The sequence below is a fragment of the Oncorhynchus keta genome, chromosome 37, assembly GCF_023373465.1.
Source record: "Oncorhynchus keta strain PuntledgeMale-10-30-2019 chromosome 37, Oket_V2, whole genome shotgun sequence".
Taxonomy (NCBI): domain Eukaryota; kingdom Metazoa; phylum Chordata; class Actinopteri; order Salmoniformes; family Salmonidae; genus Oncorhynchus; species Oncorhynchus keta.
Window position 1 is genome coordinate 2,120,483 of NC_068457.1, and position 19,513 is coordinate 2,139,995.

Consider the following 19,513-nt stretch of genomic DNA (forward strand, 5'->3'; position numbering starts at 1 on the left):
ACTAAAACAAGAAGCTCCCGCGCTGAGGTCTGTTCAATGCTGGTCCGACCAATCTGATTCCACACTCCAAGACTGCTTCCATCACGTGGACTGGGATATGTTCCGTATTGCGTCAGACGACAACATTGACGAATACGCTGATTCGGTGTGCGAGTTCATTAGAACGTGCATTGAATATGTCGTTCCCATAGCAACGATTAAAACATTCCCAAACCAGAAACCGTGGATTGATGGCAGCGTGGACTGGGATATGTTCCGTATTGCGTCAGACGACAACATTGACGAATACGCTGATTCGGTGTGTGAGTTCATTAGAACGTGCGTTGAAGATGTCGTTCCCATAGCAAAGATTAAAACATTCCCAAACCAGAAACCGTGGATTGATGGCAGCATTCGCATGAAACTGAAAGCGCGAACCACTGCTTTTAATCAGGGCAAGGTGACTGGAAACATGACCGAATACAAACAGTGTAACTATTCCCTCCGCAAGGCAATCAAACAAGCTAAGCGTCAGTATAGAGACAAACAGGGCTCCGGGCAGCCGAGCGGAAATGGAGGAAAACTCGCCTCCCTGCGGACCTGGCATCCTTTCACTCCCTCCTCTCTACATTTTCCTCCTCTGTCTCTGCTGCTAAAGCCACTTTCTACCATTCTAAATTCCAAGCATCTGCCTCTAACCCTAGGAAGCTCTTTGCCACCTTCTCCTCCCTCCTGAATCCTCCCCCCTCCCTCCTCCCCTCTCTGCAGATGACTTCGTCAACCATTTTGAAAAGAAGGTCGATGACATCCGATCCTCGTTTGCTAAGTCAAACGACACCGCTGGTTCTGCTCACACTGCCCTACCCTATGCTCTGACCTCTTTCTCCCCCTCTCTCCAGATGAAATCTCGCGTCTTGTGACGGCCGGCCGCCCAACAACCTGCCCGCTTGACCCTATCCCCTCTCTTCTCCAGACCATTTCCGGAGACCTTCTCCCTTACCTCACCTCGCTCATCAACTCATCCCTGACCGCTGACGTCCCTCCCGTCTTCAAGAGAGCGAGAGTTGCACCCCTTCTGAAAAAACCTACACTCGATCCCTCCGATGTCAACAACTACAGACCAGTATCCCTTCTCTCTTTTCTCTCCAAAACTCTTGAGCGTGCCGTCCTTGGCCAGCTCTACCGCTATCTCTCTCAGAATGACCTTCTTGATCCAAATCAGTCAGGTTTCAAGACTAGTCATTCAACTGAGACTGCTCTTCTCTGTATCACGGAGCGCTCCGCACTGCTAAAGCTAACTCTCTCTCCTCTGCTCTCATCCTTCTAGACCTATCGGTTGCCTTCGATACTAATAATAATAATAATAATAATAATAATAATAATAATAATAATAATAATAATAATACTGTGAACCATCAGATCCTCCTCTCCACCCTCTCCGAGTTGGGCATCTCCGGCTGCCCGTCGCTTGGTTGCGTCCTACCTGACAGGTCGCTCCTACCAGGTGGCGTGGCGAGAAGTTTTTTCTGTCTCCTCACCACGCGCTCTCACCACTGGTGTCCCCCAGGGCTCTGTTCTAGGCCCTCTCTTATTCTCGCTATACACCAAGTCACTTGGCTCTGTCATAACCTCACATGGTCTCTCCTATCATTGCTATGCAGACGACACACAATTAATCTTCTCCTTTCCCCCTTCTGATGACCAGGTGGCGATCGCATCTCTGCATGTCTGGCAGACATATCAGTGTGGATGACGGATCACCACCTCAAGCTGAACCTCAGCAAGACGGAGCTCCTCTTCCTCCCGGGGAAGGACTGCCCGTTCCATGATCTCGCCATCACGGTTGACAACTCCATTGTGTCCTCCTCCCAGAGCGCTAAGAACTTGGCGTGATCCTGGACAACACCTGACGTTCTCAACTAACATCAAGGCGGTGTCCCGTTCCTGTAGGTTCATGCTCTACAACATCCGCAGTATCTGACCCTGCCTCACACAGGAAGCGGCGCAGGTCCTAATCCAGGCACTTGTCATCTCCCGTCTTGATTACTGCAACTCGCTGTTGGCTGGGCTCCCTGCCTGTGCCATTAAACCCCTACAACTCATCCAGAACGCCGCAGCCCGTCTGGTGTTCAACCTTCCCAAGTTCTCTCACGTCACCCCGCTCCTCCGCTCTCTCCACTGGCTTCAGTTGAAGCTCGCATCCGCTACAAGACCATGGTGCTCGCCTACGGAGCTGTGAGGAACGGCACCTCAGTACCTCCAGGCTCTGATCAGGCCCTACACCCAAACAAGGGCACTGCGTTCATCCACCTCTGGCCTGCTCGCCTCCCTACCACTGAGGAAGTACAGTTCCCGCTCAGCCCAGTCAAAACTGTTCGCTGCTCTGGCCCCCAATGGTGGAACAAACTCCCTCACGACGCCAGGACAGCGGAGTCAATCACCACCTTCCGGAGACACCTGAAACCCCACCTCTTCAAGGAATACCTAGGATAGGGTAAGTAAGGGTAAGTAATCCTTCTCACCCCCCTTCTCCCCCCAACAAGATTTAGATGCAAGTGGCTGTTCCACTGGTTGTCATAAGGTGTATGCACCAATTTGTAAGTCGCTCTGGATAAGAGCGTCTGCTAAATGACTTAAATGTAATGTAAATGTAAAGTAGAATCTCAATTCAACGGCTCAGACACAAGAGGTATGTGGCAGGGCCTACAGTCAATCACGGATTACAAAAAGAAAACCAGCACCGTCACGGACCAGGATGTCTCGCTACACTTGCACTAACATCTGCTAACCATGTGTATGTGACAAATAACATTTGATTTGATTTGATTTGAACATGGGGACTGGTCTTAATAAATCAATGAGATTTTTATTTTGACTGAATATCCGTTTGGGTATTGGACTACAATTATGGTGTAGAAATGTTATGCTCTTAGTATAACCTTTATTTAACTAGGCAAGTTATTTACAAGGACAGCCTACTCCTTCCTCCCCATCGGGGAATTGAACCCTGTACTCCCGACTGTCATGTTGTACAGCACCATATTTTCCTACAGCGCCATAATTTCCTTTCCATGCTAACGAAACCCAGAGGGTGTTTTCTTTTGTTTTTCGTGGAATAGATACACCATAATATTTATCTAATTAATTAAGCAACATTTCTTAAAATCAGTCCCATATACTATGTTCTAGAAAAAAAGGTTTTAAATTCTCTAGTACAGCCACTATTGAAGGCTATCAAATGCTTCTCAAAGATGCCCGTTGGTGGTCAAACTAGCACTAACTAGCATGGTACCAGAGGTTGGCACTTAAATAACATGCCATAGAATTCTGCGCACCACGTAAGCTGTGCTGCAGTAGGCTGCAACTTTTAAAGCACGAACCACTGTAGAGACACACACACAAACAAACAGAGCTTTTAACAATGTTTTCAACTTACATATTTGACACAATTTGCAGTGGTGTAAAATACTTAAGTAAACATAATTTAAAGTACAACTTAAGTCATTTTTTGGTTATCTGTACTTCACTGTACTATTTATATTTTTGACTACTTTTACTTCACTATATTCCTAAAGAATATAATGTACTTTTTGCTCCATAGATTAACTGATAATTAGTGCAGATTTAGTGCAGATGGCACTATTTTGTTAAGTGCAAATATGTATTACAGTTTAATGAATGTGTAGTGGACTTCTGAAATTCTGCAGACTTTGTGGCATTCAAATACCAGATGGGGTCATGTTGAAAAATGTGTACTAAGTGATCATGTCAAATATCATTGTCATTGTTTAGAGATTTTTACACTATTTTAGCTGAACAGTGTACCACTTACCTTAAAACCCTGATGCCATTTTACTTATAATGGTTTGGGACCTGGGACAATCAGGGGATCATGACGCAACGTCCAAATAACTTCCTAAATAAGTCCTTGGGGGAGTCCCTGGGACAAACTGGGAACTAGACAAAACCTCCAGGGTATCATGACACTGACTGAGTATCCCAGGACAAGACACACCCAACATCAGACTGTCAATCATAACAATAACACTACTGAACTAACTTTTCCAAAGCTCATTTTCAATTTTTTACCTGTTTCTCATTTTCTTGCTCTGCAAAGAAAGCTCAACAGCGTCTTGGATAAACGAGCAGACAGACAGAAGAGTGGGGAGGTGACCAGTGCAAGGCTATATACCAGTGCAAGGCTATATATATACTCCAAGCTTCATCAGGCAAGCTGACAAGGCTTAAATAACAGGAGTACATCACTTAAACAAAGTGACAGCTGAGCTTTGCCTTTTGCCCCTCTAGTCCAATAAGGCAGTGACAAACTGTCAAGCACTTTTTTAGAATGATTCCGGGCTAGCAGAGGAGGAGGAAAAAATATGTCACTCCAGGCAGTAAAATCCATTATTTGACCGATTCACTGAGTTTGAGTGACAAGCCTTCGCTGGATTAGGGCAAATTATTAAACCAAATATGACAGGCATTAGACAATTAGCTTTTTCAAATAATCACATTGATTTAAAAAAAATCCTCTGTGAGTATTACATCTCGTTTTCACATTTTATCAGTCAGCTAAGGCTATGTGGAGTTGGAGGATTTATAAAAATATGTGTGAATTGAAAAGACTTTGTTATCCTTCATTACTCCCAACATATTTTACATGCATGTATAACCAACTGGGGTCATATAAAACTATTGGAAAAAGCAACAATCATAGCAAAATATCAAATTAATTCTCATCAAAACATTATAAGACATTTATACAATGTTATCTGAAAAAAGAAGACTTATTTTATCAAAATTACAGTTTATTACAGTTAAATAAAAATGTATGTCAAACCTACAAATCCCTTTGAAAACATTTATTCTAGTGTCAATTGACTACAAAGTGTAAATATGATAATTTTGGTACCTCAGTGCATCACAACGAGTAAATTAAGGTTGGGTTTGGATTACAAATATGTCAACTATCCATGCCACCTTTTGCCCAAACACAGCATAAAGGCCAAGTTCCACATGCAAATCATCCTCTTTGAGGCCGAGTGAACAGCCTTTTACTGATTTTCCATTAATTAGCATATTCAGTATCGTTTTAGTACTGGCATAGTATCCACTAGATTCGAGTTAGATTATTATTGGAGTTAGTGTAGTAGTAGCAGTAGCAGTATAATTCGTAGTAGTTGGCAGTGCATATCCTTTGCAAGGACCCTACCATATGCAATAGGTGATTGGAATTTTTCGGTCCCTGAGTCTGCACAAGTAACGCTAGCTTTGTTAGCTGTCTCCCAACTTCAACCTTGTGAAGATGTGCTCCATACTGCCAATGCAGTTCCCACAGTCTTGCTAGATGGTAAGATCGCATCCGACGCTACCACTTCTGCAGGCTGACAACGATCATACCCGCGACCAGTGGTTGTGAGTATAGCTAGAGACTGCTGGTTATGTATCTGAGTATGTATATTTTGAAAGCTAATCATTATCACTATAATTCTAGCGAAGCAGGCAAGCTGAAGTTAGTTGGCTACCTCAATGCGTCTTAGATTTGGCTTGAAAACACAGTAAGATTTCAAAATGAGGCAAATAATTAGTAGGAAAACCGTTTGTCATACGCTTCCAAGCCATAAGACTGCTGAACAACTGTTCCTAGCTCCAACAGTGCAGTAATATCTAACAATGCACAGGAATCCAAAATGTAAATGAATGAATTAAGAAATATAGAAATATTAGGACAATCAATGTCGAAGTCCGGAGTGTATATATATATATAAGTTGCCTTGATGACAGCTTTGCACACTCTTGTCATTGTAAAGACTGTCCTGTGAGGATCCAGATGGGTCAGATCAGATCCTCTCTCACCCACAGAGGGGGTTGGGTTTGACAGTTCAAACCTTTTCAGCTATCTCCCTCTCCAAATTCACACAGGAATGTGCCTTTGTTTCACAGACGTTCTCCTGCCGAAACTGTAACAATGTTTCTAACGTAGTACGTGAGGAATGGTTAGAGCCGATCTAAAGAATAATAATGTCATTTCGGTTGTTATTTTGTTATGTCATTAAAAATGTTATAAAGGAAATACTGTAACTTGAAAAATATATATACTACATGTACGACATCTCCATCCTCTACGTTGTGTATGAAATATGAAAAATAATGAAAGTGTTTTTGTTAAGAGAGGCATGTGATTTTAGATACTATAAGATACATTGGTTTCTATAACTTTGTACAAGTGAGAAGTCACTGCCCCTTGAGTGAGATAAGAGAGCGTGTCAGCCTCACGAACCACCCCTTTTGAATGAGCTATATAAAACTGTGTGTTAAGAATTAACACATGAGACCAGGAAGGCGTGTAGCTACAGGTCATGTACAAAGTGGTTTGAATTCTGAAATCTCAACACGAGGTAGAGACGAGAAGCTCACCTCCCGGACAATCTAGAAAAGTGAATTGAAGTGGGACCATTCTACTACCCTGTTCTCCGGCCCATGTCTTTTCTTCACGCAAATGACAGGGATTTTATTATTTTTTATTTATTTAACTAGGCAAGTCAGTTAAGAACAAATTCTTATTTTCAATGACGGCCTAGGAACAGTGGGTTTACTGCCTTGCACCGGGGCAGAACGACAGATTTTTACCTTGTCAGCTCGGGATTCTATCTTGCAACCTTTCGATTACTAGTCCAACGCTCTAACCACTAGGTTAACCACGCTCTAACCAACTGCCACCGATTTGGACCACGTCTCGGAGAAAAGGTATATCCTTTGCGTCGGATTCATTAAAGAAAAAATCTTAAAGTTCGAGGTGAGTAATCGCTGTTCTGATATGTAGAAGCTCTTTTCGGGCATAAGACACCGTAGCAACAACATTATGTACAAAATAAGTTACAAACAGTGGCGATTTCAGCATGTAAATAAATCTTGGTGGAGCAAACAAAATAGAAAACATACCAGCAAAGCCAATACACAACACTAAACAATTCACGAATTGCACTATAATGGTGACAAATGGTGCCCACAAACTGTACATACTTACTATAAAGCCTACAAAAAGCTATCCCAACAGCAAAGTGGCTATCGGCGGTGCCTTGTCTGGCAGCGAAACAATTCAGCCTCATTTACTGCCTTTAAAAAAAAAACATAGCTGATATGGCTGACTTGATTTAACAAATGTGGTTTCTACTGTAAATTGAGATGTACAAACTATAGCATAAGGGGACGACGAGCGGATCATACAAGTATATACGTTTAGCATCTCCTGGTCTTCCACACATAGCCTACAAGACACTGATGCAGACCTTTGTAACATCTACATTTTAAAAAGTCTAATAAATCCATTTAATATAGCCTACACTATCACAATAAACCAATGATTTATTTTAGACAGGTCTGAAGAAGCTGTTGTATATTTCAGATTAACAGAATAGCATAATCTGAGTTGTCCTTATGTTAGACCCTGAAATGTCTATGCCATATGGCTGTGGGCTAAACTATTTGTTATTCTTTTATAGTATGAAGAATACATTAAAATAGCTTAAAATAGCTGAGCAGCGACGCTCCCCATCCAACCTGACAGAGTTTGAGAGGATCTGCAGAAAAGAATGGTAGAAACTCCCCACATACAGGTGTGCCAAGCTTGTAGTGTAATACCCAAGAAGACGCTGAGGCCATAATCGTGCCAAAGGTGCTTCAGCAATGCACTGAGTAAAGGGTCTGAATACTTATGTAAATGTGATATTTCAGTTTTTTATGTTTAATACATTTGAAAATCTACACACAATACCCCATAATGACAAGGTGAAAACATGTTTTTAGAAATGTTGGAAAATGTATTGAAAATTAAATGTATTGACTCAGGGGTAAGAATAGTTATGTAAATTAGATATTTCTGTATCTCATTTTCAAAACTTTCTAAAAAAACATTTTTTTCTTTGTCATTATGGGGTATTGGGGGGGGGGGCAATTTAACCCATTTTATAATATAATAATAATAATATATGCCATTTAGCAGACGCTTTTATCCAAAGCGACTTACAATCATGTGTGCATACATTCTACGTATGGGTGGTCCCTTTAGAATAAGGCTGTAACGTTTCAATTGGTAAAAAGACAATTGGTAAAAAGTCAAGAGGTCTGAATACTTTCCGAATGCACTGTATATTTACAAAACAATATATGGAGGATTAGGAATGATGCAGACAATTATGTTGATAGAATCTATCTGCAATATTAAAGCTGAAAAATAAATACAAATACATCAATAAAATTAGTATTTTTATGGTTAAATGTATCTTGCACAAACTTGAAACTCACACACCGCCTATGTATGCCAATAAGGCTCTACAACGATTGTAAAGTGGTTGAGTGTGTTTAATTTTAAGAAGTTGTTTGGCCACTTTAGTTGTGATTACAAACCTTATCAAAACATGTAGGCCAATTGGCTAGGCTACATGAGGTGTGTGACTATGATTTGAAAAAGTAGCAAATAAAGGCATGCACTGTTTCTTACCTTACTGCATGCACATGCTAGCCTTCATTCACAAGAGATTTGTTTTATTACATTTATTTATATTTTCCTTTATTTAACTAGGCAAGTCAGTTAAGAACAAATTCTTATTTGCAATGATGGCCTACCCCGGCCAAACCCGGACGACGCTGGGCCAATGGTGCACCACCCTGTGGGACACCCAATCTTGGATTCAAACCAGGTACTGCAGTGATGCCTCTTGTACTGAGATGCAGTGTCTTAGACCACTGCGCCACTCGGGAGGCCCTGGCTATATAAGGTCCCACAGTTGACAGTGCATGTCAGAACAAAAACGGTGCATTCGGAAAGTATTCAGACCCCTTGATTTTATTACATTACAGTCTTAATCTAAAATTGATTCAATTACATGTTTTCCTCATCAATCTACACACAATACCACAAAATGACAAAGGAAAAACAGGATTCTTTACATAAGTATTTAGACCCTTTGCTATGAGACTCAAAATTGAGCTCAGGTGCATCCTGTTTCCATTGCTCATCCTTGAGATATTTCTACAACTTGATCTTCGTAAGTGTTTTGCTTCGGTAATTTCCACTGAGGAAGCTAACACTAGGGAGACCGCCTACTTTATGGAAGCAGGAGTTTTGATGCGTAAATGGGCAGCTCATGACTGTGTTAGTGCCTGGAGTGAAGTGTGTCAAGTGGTTGTTCCTACACCGTTCTGACAGCAGGTGCTCTCACTCCCCCATGACCAGGCGTGTTCCGGATTTTTGGGGATCACGAAGACTTATAACTGAGTCCTTCAACATTTTTTCTGTCCAGGTTTGAAGTCTGATGTGGTTCAATTTTGTAAAACATGTCATGTATGTCAACTCACTGGGAAAGCGAATCAAACAGTTCCTCGTATACCTCTCTGCCCGATTCCTGCGGTGGGGGAACCATTTGAACGAGTGATAATTGTTTGTGTAGGTCCGTTGCCAAAAACCAGGTCAGGTAACCAGTTCTTACTAACAATAATGTGCAGTGCTACTTGATACCTAGAGGCTATCCCTCTCCGTATTATAACAGCTAAGACTGTGGTGAAGGCACTAGTGAAGTTCTTCTCTACGTTTGGACTCCCTAAAGTAATCCAGACTGATCAGGGAACCAACTTTATGTCAAAACTGTACTCAAATGTGTTAAAGATGCTGTATATTTCTCATCAGGTCTCCAGTCCGTATCATCCGGAGAGTCAACGGTCCCCCGAACGCTGGTATCAAACGCTAAAGGCAATGCTACACAAGTATTACATGGCTATCATTACCGATTGGGATAAGGGGGTACCCTTTGTCCTATTTGCTATCAGGGAAACAATACAAAAGTCCTTAGGGTTCAACCCTGCGGACCTTGTTTTTGGACACACCCCACGGGGTCTGCTAAAAGTTTTGAAGGAGCATATCCTATCTCCTACACCCAGTAGCACCACTAAACGTGTTGTATTATGTCAGTAAGATGCGGGAAAGACTGAAGGCCGCTTGTACGTCAGCTCCAAAGTCTCTCTCCTTGTTTCAAAAACGCATGAAGATACATTATGACAAAGAGCCTGTTGGCCGTTCTTGCACCAGGGGTACACATTTTAGTTTTGTTGCCAATCCCTGGCTCACCTCTGTCGGCACATTTGTCTGGGCCATATCTTGTGGAAAAGAAACTATGTGACACCAATTATGTGATAAAGACCCCAGATGGTAGACGTTCTTCCCGTGTGTGTCATTTTACTGGCAATACCCAGTAACAGCTCCTGGAGTTCCCTGTGCATTCTCGTTCCTAAGCCTGATGGTACGTCCCGCATGTGTACGAACTATCGTCACGTAAATGCCGTTACAAAGTCTGAATATTTTCCTCTACATCGCTTAGATGACTGCAATTGATAGAGTTGGCTCTGCTAATTACGTAAGTAAGTTAGATTTGCTAAAAGGTTATTGGCAGGTGCCTCTGACCTCTCAAGCTTCTGACATCTCGGCTTTCGTTACGCCTGATAACTTCGTACAATACACTGTGATGCCCTTTGGAATGTGTAATGCACCTGCTACTTTTCAGCGCCTAGTTAATTTTGTGACTAGGCGGCAGTATTTTCATTTTTGGAAATATAACATTCCCTTAGTAAACGGGATATTTTGCCAGGACAAGATGCTAGAATATGCATATAATTGACAGTTTAGGATAGAAAACACTCCACAGTTTCCAAAACTGTAAAAAATATTGTCTGTGAGTATAACAGAACTGATATTGCAGGCGAAAGCCTGAGAAAAATCCAATCCGGAAGTGCCTCATGTTTTGAAAGCGCTGCGTTCCAATGCGTCCCTATTGAGCAGTGAATGGGCTATCAACCAGATTACTGTTTCTCCGTATTCCCCAAGGTGTCTATAGTATTGTGACGTAGTTTTACGCATTTATGTTGAATACCCGTAAGCGGCTACATTGCGCAAGTGGTCACCTGATGCTCTCAGAGTGATTCTCGCATAAAATACAGAGGTAGCCATTATTCCAATCGGTCCTACTGAAAAACCAATTGTCCCGGTGGATATATTATCGAATAGATATTTGAAAAACACCTTGAGGATTGATTATAAACAACGTTTGCCATTTTTCTGTCGATATTATGGAGCTAATTTGGAATATTTTTCAGCGTTTTCGTGACTGCAATTTGCGGGCGATTTCTCAGCCAAACGTGAAGAACAAACGGAGCTTGTTCTCCATCCCTCCAACCTCTAACTTCATATTATGTCTCCAGAGAAACCTGGATTCAAATAAATACTTTTTTAGATTTGCTCTAGAATAACTACTTTTTGGGGGGAATTACTCACCTACACAGCTTTCTGAGCATAGCTGAGTTCTGTATTGCAGTTTTATCAAGTATTTATACCCTTGGCAGATTTTAAAATGCACGAAAATAGGGTGATTTTGGTTTTGTACATAGCCAAATGATACGTGATATAGAAAAGTACAATCTTAGGCGAGTACATGGAGAGCTATATTTCTGCTGGTGATCTGTCTATCTGTTCATAATTACTGGTACAGGTCCCCCTCCACCCTCTGGTAATGTGTCAGTATGTCTCCAGAGAAACCTAGATTCAGATAAAGGTCCTATTTAGGTGGAATTAGGTGTTTTTGGCTGGGATCCAAATTACCTCAAAGAACTAGATTTTTTTTTAAAGTCCATTTTGATACAGAAAAACTAAACAATGATTTAAATGTATTGAGAACAAGTTGATTGACAAAGTCATGACACATTTGAAGAATTTAATTAACCACCCTTGGGCTATGATCAGAAATATGTCTCAAGGGTCAAAATTACCCCAGTCAGTAGAATGTGGGGTTATTCAAAATACGTTGGATAGCCAAGTCTCAATAGTTTTTTATTTTCTTTTCCCCCCCCATCAATCTGTTACAACGTTTACAGAGCTTACATCTGGTATTATCTGAGCACATAAATGGAATGAAAAAGATGTTAAACACTGTAACGCCCTGACCTGAGTATTCTTTGTTTTCTTTATTGTTTTTGTATTGTCTAGGGTTTTTTGTAGGTTTATGGGGTTGTTTATCAACTAGGTGTTTATACATGTCTATGGTTGCCTAGTTAGGTTCTCAATTAGAGGCAGGTGTTTATCGTTGTCTCTGATTGGGAACAATATTTAGGAAGCCATCTTCTTTGGGTATTTCGTGGGTTATTGTCTATGTCTAGTTGCCTGTGTCTGCACTGTTTATATATAGCGTCACGTTTGTTGTTTTGTACGTTTGATTTAGTGTTCTTTCTTCATTAAATATAGAAGATGTATTCATATCACGCTGCGCCTTGGTCTCCTCTCTACGATGATCGTGACAGAATAACCCACCTTAGGGCGGCAGGGTAGCCTAGTGGTTAGAGTGTTGGACTAGTAACCGGAAGGTTGCAAGTTCAAACCCCCGAGCTGACAAGGTACAAATCTGTCGTTCTGCCCCTGAATAGGCAGTTAACCCACTGTTCCTAGGCCGTCATTGAAAATAAGAATTTGTTCTGAACTGACTTGCCTAGTTAAATAAAGGTAAAATTTAAAAAAATATTTTTTTAAAGCAGCATGATTGGGAGGAACAGCTCTTAATGGAGAAATGGACCCGGGAGAAGGACGAATGGGTAATAACCTGGGAGGAGATTGAGAGTTGGTCGATCGAACCAGGGAGAGTGCCAGAGACTGCATGGGATTCTTTGGAACAGTGCGAGGTGGGATACAGGAGAATGGAGGAACGGCAAACATATAAGGGTACACGGCTAGCACGGAGGCAGCCCCAATATTATTTTTTTGGGGGGGACACGAGGAGTTTGGCAAAGTCAGGTAGGAGACCTGAGCCAACTCCTCGTGCTTACCGTGGGGAGCGTGTAACTGGTCAGGCACCATGTTATGCAGAGATGCGTACGGTGTCTCCAGTGCACATTTCTAGCCCGGTGCGCTATATTCCAGCTCCTCGCATTGGCCGGGCTAGAATGAGCATCCAGCCAGGACGGGTTGTGTCAGCTTTACACTCCAGACCTCCAGTACGCCTCCACAGCCCAGTACGTCCTGTGCCTGCTCCCCGCACTCGCCCTGAGGTGTGTGTCCCCAGCCCAGTACCACCAGTGCCAACACCACGCACAAGGCTTCCTGTGCGTCTCCAGAGCCCTGCATGCCCTGTTCCTCCTCCCCACACTCGCCCCGAGGTGCGTGTCTCCAGGCCGGTACCACCAGTGCCGGCACCACGTACCAGGCCACCAGTGCACCTCCAGGATCCAGTACTCCCTGTTCCTGCTCCTCGCACTCGCCCTGAGGTGCGTGTCCCCAGCCCGGTACCACCAGTGCCGGCACCACGCACCAGGCCTACAGTCGCCTCGCCAGTCCAGAGCGTCCGGCAACAGTACCCAGTCCAGAGCATCCGGCAACAGTCTACAGACCGGAACCTCCTACGACGGGCCGCAGATCGGAACCTCCTACGACGGGCCGCAGACCGGAACCTCCTACGACGGGCCACAGACCGGAACCTCATACGACGGGCCGCAGACCGGAACCTCATACGACGGGCTGCAGACCGGAACCTCCTACGACGGGCCGCAGACCGGAACCTCCTACGTCGGGTCACAGTCCGGAACCTACCACGACGGGTCGCAGTCCGGAGTCTACCACAATGGGTCGCAGTCCGGAACCTACCACGACGGGTCACAGTCTGGATCCGCCAGAGTCTCCCTCCAGTCTGGATCCGCCAGAGTCTCCCTCCTGTCCTGAGCCGCCAGAGTCTCCCTCCTGTCCGGAGCCGTCAAAGCCGTCAGCCAGCCAGGAGCCGCCAGAGCCGTCAGCCAGCCAGGGGCCGCCAGAGCCGTCAGCCAGCCAGGAGCCGCCAGAGTCGCTAGAGCCGTCAGTCAGCCAGGAGCCGCCAGAGCCGTCAGCCAGCCAGGAGCTGCCAGAGCCATCAGCCAGCCAGGAGCTGCCAAAGCCATCAGCCAACCAGGAGCTGCCAATGCCGTCACGGCATTGGCAATGTTGGAATCTCCCTCCTGTCCGGAGCTGCCAGAGCCGCTCCTCAGTCCAGTGACGCCCTCTACGATGATCTTCAGTCCGGGGTCCGCTGCGAGGGTCCCGCTCCAGAGGCGCCACCTAAGTGGGCCAAGACTGAGGTAGAGCGGGGTCCACGTCCTGCACCCGAACCCCCGCCGTGAAAAAGGCCCATCCAGACCCTCCCCTTTATATTAGGCTTTGCGGCCGGAGTCCGCACCTTTTGTGGGGGGGTACTGTCACACCCTGACCTGAGTATTCTTTGTTTTCTTCATTGTTTTGGTTAGGTCAGGGTGTGACATGGGTGATGTAGGTGTTTTATGTACTGTCTAGGGGTTTTGTAGGTTTATGGGGTTGTTTATCATCTAGGTATTTATATATGTCTATGGTTGCCTAGATTTGTTCTCAATTAGAGGCAGGTGTTTATCGTTGTCTCTGTTTGGGAACCATATTTAGGCAGCCATATATATTTGGGTATTTCGTGGGTTATTGTCTTTGTCTAGTTGCCTATGTCTGCAATGTTTATATATTTATATATAGTGTCACATTTGTTGTTTTGTAAGTTTGTATTCATATCACGCTGCGCCTTGGTCTCCTCTCTACGAGGATCGTGACAAACACAGATACACAACATGCTAAACTTGTCAATAAAGGGAATGAAACTGGTCAATATTAGTGCCAAATACAATTAACTACTGTAAACACCCTAGATTTTGAACCTACAAAATAATACTAAAAAATATACCGTGACAGACTGATCAGGAGAAGGACATGGAGGTGAATTGGACACACACTCAAAAACACAATTAATGTAACAAAACAGGCAAAGGTCTACAACTCACAACGAAATAGAAAGCAGGGAAGGCCAAAATACAACTGGAGATGTCCACTCTAAGAACTCAATGAAGTAAAAGCCCTTGCCCAGAGAAGAGTGTGGTGAAGAGCTATGGTGAACGCCCTAAACTCCAAAATAAACCAAAGGGACTAAGTCAAGTTAGTCAGTGACAGACGTCTGAGTGTAATGATGAGTGCACTTTAACATGTCTCTTTCTTGAGATAAAAGCATCTGCTGAGGTTCGAAGAGATTCACACTCCACACACAAGCACATACACTTCCAGCATATCATAACCCAGACACATCCACTGAACTTCGGGGGGAATTGAAACCGCATATCAGCATCAGGCAAGCATATAAAATAAAGGTGATAGAAATGAAAGAAAGGCCAGGAGCTGATAAAAACATGCAAAATAGAGGGTAATAATAATAGAGCTTGCCTATATCTTTGAGTTATTAGTACTCTTGTTCCATTTCTATGACCTGTACGTGAAAAGGGACAGGGTACAGAGAGAAAGAGAGTACATCTCTTAGATGATCCTGAGATAGAGCTCCTGATATGGCCTGTGTAAGAATCCCTGTGAAATTAACTTCTTGAATAGGGATTGGAGAGTATTGAGGAGGAGCGGAAGAGGAGGAAACAAGGATCGACTAACTTCAATCGAGAGGCAAGTAGTCGTGGCACTACTGTAACCTATATAGAGTAACGTTGTAGTTGTGGCACTACTGTAATGTATATAGAGTAACGTTGTAGTCGTGGCACTACTGTAATGTGTATAGAGTAAAGTTGTAGTCGAGGCACTACTGTAACGTATATTGAGTAACGTTGTAGTTGTGGCACTAATGTAATGTATATAGAGTAAAGTTGTAGTCGTGGCACTACTGTAATGTATATATAGTAAAGTTGTAGTCGTGGCACTACTGTAATGTATATATAGTAAAGTTGTAGTCGTGGCACTACTGTAATGTGTATATATAAATTAAAGTTGCAGTCGTGGCACTACTGTAATGTATATATAGTAAAGTTGTAGTCGTGGCACTACTGTAATGTATATATAGTAAAGTTGTAGTCATGGCACTACTGTAATGTATATATAGTAAAGTTGTAGTCGTGGTACTACTGTAATGTATATAGAGTAAAGTTGTAGTCGTGGCACTACTGTAACGTATATAGAGTAATGTTGTAGTCGTGGCACTACTGTAATGTATATAGAGTAATGTTGTAGTCGTGGCACTACTGTAACGTATATAGAGTAATGTTGTAGTCGTGGCACTACTGTAACGTATATAGAGTAATGTTGTAGTCGTGGCACTACTGTAATGTATATAGAGTAACCTTGTAGTCGTGGTACTACTGTAATGTATATAGAGTAAAGTTGTAGTCGTGGCACTACTGTAATGTATACAGAGTAACGTTGTAATCTTGGCACTACTGTAATGTATACAGAGTAACGTTGTATTCGTGGCACCACTGTAATGTATGTATAGTAAAGTTGTAGTCGTGGCACTACTGTAATGTATATAGAGTAAAGTTGTAGTCGTGGCACTACTGTAATGTATACAGAGTAAAGTTGTAGTCGTGGCACTACTGTAATGTATATAGAGTAAAGTTGTAGTCGTGGCACTACTGTAATGTATACAGAGTAACGTTGTAGTCGTGGCACTACTGTAATGTATACAGAGTAACGTTGTAGTCGTGGCACCACTGTAATGTATGTATAGTAAAGTTGTAGTCGTGGCACTACTGTAATGTATATAGAGTAAAGTTGTAGTCGTGGCACTACTGTAATGTATACAGAGTAACGTTGTAGTCGTGGCACTACTGTAATGTATACAGAGTAACGTTGTAGTCGTGGCACCACTGTAATGTATATAGAGTAAAGTTGTAGTCGTGGCACTACTGTAATGTATGTAGAGTAAAGTTGTAGTCGTGGCACTACTGTAATGTATATAGAGTAAAGTTGTAGTCGTGGCACTACTGTAATGTATACAGAGTAACGTTGTAGTCGTGGCACTACTGTAATGTATACAGAGTAACGTTGTAGTCGTGGCACCACTGTAATGTATATAGAGTAAAGTTGTAGTCGTGGCACTACTGTAATGTATGTATAGTAAAGTTGTAGTCGTGGCACTACTGTAATGTATATAGAGTAAAGTTGTAGTCGTGGCACTACTGTAATGTATACAGAGTAACGTTGTAGTCGTGGCACTACTGTAATGTATACAGAGTAACGTTGTAGTCGTGGCACCACTGTAATGTATATAGAGTAAAGTTGTAGTCGTGGCACTACTGTAATGTATGTATAGTAAAGTTGTAGTCGTGGCACTACTGTAATGTATATAGAGTAAAGTTGTAGTCGTGGCACTACTGTAATGTATGTATAGTAAAGTTGTAGTCGTGGCACTACTGTAATGTATATAGAGTAAAGTTGTAGTCGTGGCACCACTGTAATGTATATAGAGTAAAGTTGTAGTTGTGGCACTACTGTAATGTATGTATAGTAAAGTTGTAGTCGTGGCACTACTGTAATGTATACAGAGTGCCACTGTTGCGATCTAGTGGCCAACATCTAAATTGCGCATAAAATGTAATATTATTGTATGGCCTTTCTCTTGCATTTCAAAAATGATGAAACAAAAACAAAATAGAAAATGCATGTTTTATGGTTTGTAATTATATTTTACCAGATTTCATGTGTTATATTCTCCTACATTAATTTCACATCTCCAGAAAATGGAAAGTGGTTCCTTTCAAATGGTATCAAGCATATGCGTATCCTTGCTGCCGGTTCTGAGCTACAGGCAGTTAGACTTGGGTTTGTCATTTTAGGCAAAACATTTTTTAAAAGTGTCTGATCCTTTAGAGGATTTATTAATGCTGCTTTTTTAAGGCTGAGTTGCAGATGCAGGTCTCTAGTTGGGAGTTGGTACACATCTTGTGGCTAACAGCGCTAGCCTGAGCTGAATACCAAGTCCCTGTGGTGCAGCTGGTGGAACCACTGTAGAAGACACAGACAGCCCCAGAGTCCTAACACGCTCACATCACCAGTCTAAACTGTGGTCTGACATGTCATGCGACTTTCCAGGAACTAACACTAAAGATAAGCATTGAAGCAAAATGTGGTACTTTTGTTCTTCTGAAATTATAGGATAATTATGCCACTTAAGAACTGAACAAAAACAAGTAAAAGACAGAATAAAAGGAAACTCCTTCTCCACCCCCCAAAACACTATGACTCAGAATATCTCATTAGTAAATAAATAAATAAACACACATACACGTTCACATAGCAAGAGACAATCATTTGGGCCTGACCCGAAAGGAAACGTACGTGACCGAATAATTTGTAATAGGATCTTTGATTGGCTTGAAGGTGAGTATCTTCAGATACAGTCAGAACTGAAACAGCCCCAGTGTGAGAGTCTGGGTGGTCTCGGACGCAGTCTCGTCTGTCTGCCACGGGACAATGGGGTAAGGCACTCTGGTTTTTACAGGGAGTGCTCCTTCTGATGTATGCGCTTCCCGTTTTGTGCCGAGTACAGGGGAATCAAATCTGATTGACACCCACTGTCATACGAAAAACAACTCCTGCCCTCCACTTTGGGTGAACTGTGGTTAATTTGAGGCTGCATGGCCGACGTGAGCCTTTTTACCTGTCAAGGGGAAGGCTGCATTTGGAGGCCATTTTATCAAAGTGCCACCTGCTTTGTTCCATTTCTCTCCCATCTTTCTGTGTCACTGTTCAGGTTCAGCTCTTTGTGTCTTTGTGCCACTTTGAAAGCACCTGAATACTGCTGCGTAAACGTATAGTTTCTCCATGTTCAACACGGAAAATGTTCTTAATTTGCTTCCGTCTGGTTGGTACTACAGGAAATGGAGAAGGTGTGTTGTGTCTTAATTGTCAAGCCTTAACATCATATCCTGGGGGGACCAAATCCTGACGCAAATATGACCAGTCTGTCAATATGGCCGCCCTCCTAGCCACTACTGTGTAGGACAAGCAGCCTGTACTCAAGAAAGAAGCCTGGGGGACTTTGAGAGGCCAGAGCGGGGGTTGTTTCGAGCACAATTGGCAGTGCCAGGAGAGTTGGCGACTGTAGTTGGCACCCGCCCTGGCTGAGGAATCAGCAGACAGCTCGTCTGTATTGGGAGGAAAAGCCTCCCTCGACCCTCTTTTCTCTCACTATCTCTCTCTCCCTCCCTATTTCTCTTTCCAGACTTAAACTCTCCACCCTTAGGCAATGTATTTTCTTGTCTTTTATGTCGGGGGACTTGGGTGGCATCGCATAGCTTTGGAAAAGCCTGCTCGGGCTCATTTGATGTGCATGCTTTCTAATTGGCACAATGAAAGGATGAAAGAATGGCATCTTAGGGATGCCACCCGTGAAAGGAGACTTGATGAGTAAACTAGGGATCCAAGCAGTGTTGCCATCATGAACAACTCAAATCACATGGTTATTTCATGCTGTAGTAGCGGGTAAGGGAATATGCACAGTACCGACAGTACGTACACTATGTCGTCTACTGAAAGATGGAGAGTATAAGTGAGTAGCGGCGGTTTACAATGAGCATTTACAAATCTGACAATAGCTAAATGGAAAAACCATTAGATTAAATAATAATGATGGGCTGGCATACTTTAAAGCCACGGAGAAACAGTTATGCCGCACATGATTTT

At 42.9% G+C, this 19,513-nt stretch overlaps 1 protein-coding gene across 1 annotated transcript in view; it reads right to left on the reverse strand.

The window, feature by feature from the left end:
* LOC118370053 (receptor-type tyrosine-protein phosphatase T) overlaps positions 1 to 19,513 on the reverse strand; it is a 488,900-nt gene that overhangs the window by 158,880 nt on the left and 310,507 nt on the right. The gene's annotated exons all lie outside the window — the stretch shown is intronic.